This window comes from Lathyrus oleraceus, chromosome 1, assembly GCF_024323335.1.
Source record: "Lathyrus oleraceus cultivar Zhongwan6 chromosome 1, CAAS_Psat_ZW6_1.0, whole genome shotgun sequence".
Taxonomy (NCBI): Eukaryota; Viridiplantae; Streptophyta; class Magnoliopsida; order Fabales; family Fabaceae; genus Lathyrus; species Lathyrus oleraceus.
In genome coordinates, this window is record NC_066579.1 from 140534048 (window position 1) to 140540335 (window position 6288).

General features: G+C 33.3%; 1 long non-coding RNA gene across 1 annotated transcript; it reads left to right on the forward strand.

The window, feature by feature from the left end:
• Positions 1-3507: 3507 nt before the first annotated feature.
• On the forward strand, positions 3508-4926 carry LOC127122471 (uncharacterized). The gene is made up of 2 exons (XR_007803524.1): positions 3508-4020; positions 4693-4926. It is a non-coding gene; the product is annotated as an uncharacterized LOC127122471 (long non-coding RNA).
• Positions 4927-6288: the final 1362 nt, after the last annotated feature.

Here is a 6288-nt window from a genome sequence, read left to right on the forward strand (position 1 = left end):
AACATTTCAACAACAACAGACTCTGTCAAAATAATATTTTGACACAAAGAATTATATTCTCAACGGTAAAACATATACTTAAAAGAGTCGACCCCGATTTTAAGGATCCCATGGAACATATCTAAGCTAGATCAAATGAAAAAGGGCCAACTGGAACAAACCGACCCAAAACTAACATATCTTAATGCTAACTAAGACCTTTAAATACGTGAATATATCATTTAAGTCATGTTTATGACAAAATCATTTCAGTCATATTAACCACCTTAAATACCCGGTTTCCAATAGAGAAGTAAATGACTTTATTTCCTTTGACAGATCTTAGTCAAACAAGGAGACATAAATCTGAATGTAGAATCAATTGGTCTTACAAACATTTACCGTAGGAGATTATATATATATATATATATATATATATATATATATATATATATATATATATATATATATATATATATATATATATATATATATATATATATATATATATATATATATATATATATATATATATATATATATATATATAACTGGCAATTACAAAGGAAAAGAGAGAGTTTTTCTATATGTTTTGCATTCAAAAGAGTACTTGTGACTTTGATTGGCTAATCATTGAGTAGACTTACCCAATAGTGTTTTCAGCGCGTGTGCATATTAAATATTTTTAAATACACTAATATATTATGTATGTAAAACAAAGCAAAATACATTAATAAACTTTGAATGCTTTAAAATAGTCTCTAACACCTATCTATCTAGGTTTTTTTACCCAAATAACCCACTTTTTCAAGGAAATTCCCAAAATACCCCTAGTTTCAAAAAAATTCCCAAAATACCCCACTTTTAGGAGAAGTCGCCAATTGAATTGAAGACTCCTCTTAAAACTTGAATGGAAGCGCCAACTGGATTGGCTAGGGCAGGTGCCCTAGCCAATCCAATTGGCGCCTATGTGTAGGTTTTAAGAGGAGTCGCCAATTCAATTGGAGACTCCTCCTAAAATGCATTTTTGTGTGTTTTATGGTATAAGTGAAAGATAAATTTGATATAATACGACTTGATATTAATAAAGTTTGGAGTTTACACAAAGAAACCTAATGGTGGTTGTCGCATCTCGAAAAATACGATTCCTCGCGATGGTCGCGGAAAAAATTATGTTCGAACAGAGTCGCCACCGAACTTTATTTATCCCATTGAAGGAATAGGAAAATATCGATAAAACCTTTTAGAAAATGGAATAATGGTCGTCGCAACCATATTCGGGTTCGGGAGTCGATTACGCAAGGGGAAGGTATTAGCACCCCTTACGTCCGTTGTACTCAACGGGAACCTTTTAGTCTGATTTGCTATTTGACTGTTAATTGAATGTTATTCGCTTGCTTCAAGTAACTAGAGTTGATAATAAATATGGATGAAGACCTCAGATGGGAGAAAAGGGAGGTTTTTTATTAGTGTGCTCACGAAGATACAACAATCTCCTGCCTACGTATCCTTATGGTGCAATAAGGAAATCAGAGCATTCGTAGTTCGGGCTACTACGAATAATGGGTGTGATTTGTTGAACGACTGTGTAGGTCGGCGTTCTAATGGCTAAACGTTGGCTTGTTTACTCTCGGTGGACGCTCTAGCACTGGTTTGTTGTGCGCATTAGAAAGGATTAATAGTGTTCTTTTGAAAAGGTTTTGGTCACGCGGGGGTGACAAGTTGATTTGATGTGTTTGATGTTTGATTGGTTTCGATCGCGCGGGGGCTTGAAGTTAGGTTTGATTTGTTTGGGATGTTTTGAAGAACGACGAAAGATTGAGCAATGTGGTGCACACCAATCGTCCAACTCTTTCGAGGAATAATAAGGCGAACGCCTTCTACTCCTTTTTCGTTCGAATTATTTTGAAAGCTTGTTTATGGATATTGAATATGCATGGTAGTGAGGCGTACGCCTCCTACTTGCTTATTCAAAGAATAATGAGGCGTGCGCCACTTATTCCTTTATCCAAGTTTAGTTAAAATGTATTAATCTGAAGTCAATGATTTATGCAATATTGCGATCGCCAATTATTCAAATAATCGAGAGATGGTGAGGCGAACGCCTCCCATCTTTTATCGTTCGAAGTTTAATTTATAAAAGATATGTTTTTAGATGTCGTATTTGATATATGAAAATAATTTGAATTTGAATTTGTAGGTTTTGAAAAGTCGATGATTTGAGCAATGTGGCGTACGCCAATTATTCAAATAATCAAGGAATGGCGAGGCGAACGGCTCCCATTCAATCCATTAAAGTTTTTAAGTTATTTAAGTTTATTTTGCGAAATTGGGTTTGATATAAAAAGTGGTTTTGAATTTATTCGATTGTGGTTTAATTTGACGACGAGAATTCGATCAATATGGCGTACGCCAATTATTCGAATAATTGAAAGATAGTGAGGCGAACGCCTCCTATCCTTAATTATCGGAAATAATTAAAAGAATTTAGAATTTGCAGTTGATTTAAAAGAAATGATTTGAAATGTTATGGTTTGATGTTTTAATTAAATGACGAAAATTCGAGCAATATGGCGAACGCCAACTATCTGAATAATCGAGAGATAATAAAGCGGATGCTCATTATTCTCCTTTTCATTTAAAGATTAATTGAAATATTTTAATCGGAAGACAAAAATCTGAGTAATATGGCGAGCGCCAATCATTCAGATATTCGAGAGATGGTGAAGCGAACACCTACCATTCTCCTTTTCATCCGAAGTTTAATTTGCAAAAATAAATTTTTTAGGAATCATGTTGATTTGAAAATGATTTGAATTTGATTTTACAGAATTAATCGGATTTAGATAGAAATACTTGACATTGGACCCAAATTTCGTCCTAATTAGAATAAAAAAGGTAATTTATTTATCTATCAATATTTATAATTAACCACTCATTTAATCATATATCCTAACAAAAGTTTAAATGAAATTATAAAAAAAAAAAGATTAACCTCAAATTGCAACCATAATATTTTACTATTATTATTATTATTATTATTATTATTATTATTATTATTATTATTATTATTATCATTATTATAATTATTATCTAAGCATTTAACTAAAGTATCAAAGTAGAAAATAAATGAATGTGTGAACTCTAACAATTTAGGATGCATTTTACGGCCTGAGTACATTTCCAAAGAGAATCCACACGGGTTAGGCCCTAAATGGCCAACACCCTATAGTCCAAACCAAATCTAATATGGAATAAAACACAATAAAATATGCAGCTTCCCCACTTCATCCATAAAGCCACGCGGACATAAGCATTGGAAAATGAAAAGAGAATCAATTCTTACTGACAATTAATGGACATAGTGATGAATATAAAAGGTAAAAAAATAGGATATGTGGAATCCAAAGGTCGCTCCCACATGTCCCTCTCGGCATGCAACTTTTGATCTTTTTCTATCTTTTCTTTTTTTTGAAAAAAACAATTAATAATTAAATGCTCTTGAAGGTAATATATGTTTCCAATATTTCTTAACCATTTCAAAAGACTCTTCTACCACATGCCAGTGAGGAAAAGGAGAATTTCATTGATTTTAATAAACATTTAAATCTAATCATGAATATGACTTTAACGATCATATCTTTTATCTTTTTATCTCCTCTCTCAATCAAGCTCGACTGAGCTTTCTTTCCCACCTCCATATCAAAAAAAATTATGCCTTCCAATACCTTTCCCTTCTCTCCTTTCATCATGAGAACCAAAAACTCTCTTCAAAATACACACATCAGATCCGCATCTACCCTCAAAACGACAAAAGATAACCACAAATCTAACAGATCGGAAAAAGAATTATGCATTCTAACACAAAGAACCTTCTCCTAACCGATCCACAAACAAGCCAATGAAATGGGGAAATAAATGAGCAAGTGTACGATATTGTTAATAAAACAAGAAATCAACAACAACAGAAAACAATGAGTAAAGACTCGACCAAAGATGAAATTTCTGGCAAGAGTACCTTTGAAGAAATTCGACTTCAAGGTGTGTCGTCTCTCTCTCTCTCTCTGTCCTCTAAATCTCTTTTATCCACTCCTTTCCTGTTTCTAGTTGTCATCAGTTCCCTTGATGTTATCTCTGCTAGGGTAATGGTTTTGGGGTAAGTCACAGCTTAGCTCAAGTTTGTTGAGTTTCAGTATGAAATTTCAACAAACTTCAAAAGAAAGATTAGAGCTTTAGTGATGTTTTTGCTTCTATTTCTGCAGAGTAACGGTGCTGGAAAAGGGTTCTTTTTATGAAATATTGCTATGTTATTCTTGATGTGTGTTCTAGGTTTTTAGAAGAAATTTCTTGTTGTGCATATGCTGTTGTTCTTTAGGCTTTTTTTATAGAAAAAGTTGGTTTTTTTGTTGTTGTTGTGGTTTTGACTTTTTGAGAAGAAATCTCTTACTGTGCATATGATGTTGTTCTTTCATGAACCTCTTATGAAGAATTTTTTATCAGTTTAAAAAACTCTTTTTTTTTTCAATTTGTCTCATCCCAGATTATGTGGGATTTGATCTGTTCCTGTTTTAGATTAACTTTGACATGCTTTTTGGATGTTTAGGTTAATTTTCTGGGTAAAGCTTCAAACTGAATGATTTATTTTGTTGTTTTGCAGTTTCTTAAGCGCTTCTGAAAAATGCTTTTTAAATAAGCTATTTTTTCTCTTTGCAGGTTACAGCTCTGAGGTGGTTTTGATGGAATGGGAAGAAAAAGTAGGATGTAAGACAGTACACTTGGAGGCGCGCTAGTCTTGGCCATTAGAATTAGGGACCTTTTTGCAGCAAATTTTACTTAGTTAAAATGTAACTATTTAGTTTAATTCTTTTTAAGGACAAAAATGTGTATTTGGACTTATGTAACTTATTGAATTAAAAGGCTAATAACCATTAATAGTTATGTATTCAACCTTTTAATCTTTCAAAATTTAACTCAATATTTATTTATGCTAATCAATTTCAACTTTTAAAAACAATAAATTTCTAACTTAAGTATAATGACTTAATTTTAAAAACAACATATTTTTAACTTAAGTATAATGACTAAATTTTAAAAACAACAAGTTTCTAATTTAAGTATAATGACTTAATTTTAAAAAAACAAGTTTCTAATTTAAGTATAATGACTTAATTTTAAAAACAACATATTTCTAACTTAAACACAAAAACTAAGTATAGAAATTTAATTTTAAAAATACACAGTTCTAATTTAAACACAAAAACCTAAATGTGGGATTTTTAATTAAAAAATACAATTCTATTTTAAATACAAAAATCTAAACATGGGACGTTTAATTAAAAAAAACACAATTCTATTTTAAATACAAAAATCTAAATATGGGACTTTTAATTTAAAAAACAACACAATTCTATTTTTTTTTAAAATGCAAATTTAATTTGGGAACCCATGAAGAACTTAGAACTTGGTATAAATATTTGGGATGTGTAAATGGACTATTAAATAGTGATCATAGAAATAATAACACGGCTCTTAATACTTACTAATAAAAAAATAGGTTTTAGATTAGCAATGTAAAAAGATTCAAACCACATTTTAGATTATGAACACACTTATGCAAATGGGCCTTTGAAACAACGAAATCTCATGGGTAAACCACAAATGGCCGGACAAAATTGGGGTATGACAGTGATGACCGGGATCACCTAACCGACCTCCGGTCCCACATCCCCTAGCTACCCTAACCCTTGGCCCTAACCCATGTTGACGATTCTGCACCGGTGTTTGATCATCTGAGGGGCCACGAGCGTCACTACCAACTACAGGAGAAGGTCCGTTGAGGTATTCAGACAACTCAGCATAGTCTTCAGTATCCATTGATGGTGTACCGCCGTAGCTGAGCTCATGAACCATGCTAGAGAAGTTGGGATGTGGTTGACTCATGGATGGGCGACCGGGACGGTTGAAGGGAGACGCGGGTGTGAAGGATGTGTTGAGGAAAGGTTGGAAAGGTTGTTGGGGTGTTTGGTAGAGATAAGGTTGTTGGATGTTTTGGTTTTGTGATGTTTGGGCTTCTTGGCTACGGTAGGAGGAGGGGCGGTTGGTGTTTTGGCTAAGGCGACTTTGGTAGGGTGATGGTGTGGGTGCAAAGCGATGTTGGGTCTCAGGTTGATGGTCAATTTGTTGGTGGTGGTATGGGGTATGCTCTTGGTATTGGGGTTGGGTGAATGGCATGTTTTGGTTGTATGTTTGTGTGTTTGTGGGACAGAAAGTTTGACGGATAGGGGGTTGTGAGTAACCGGGATGAGAATG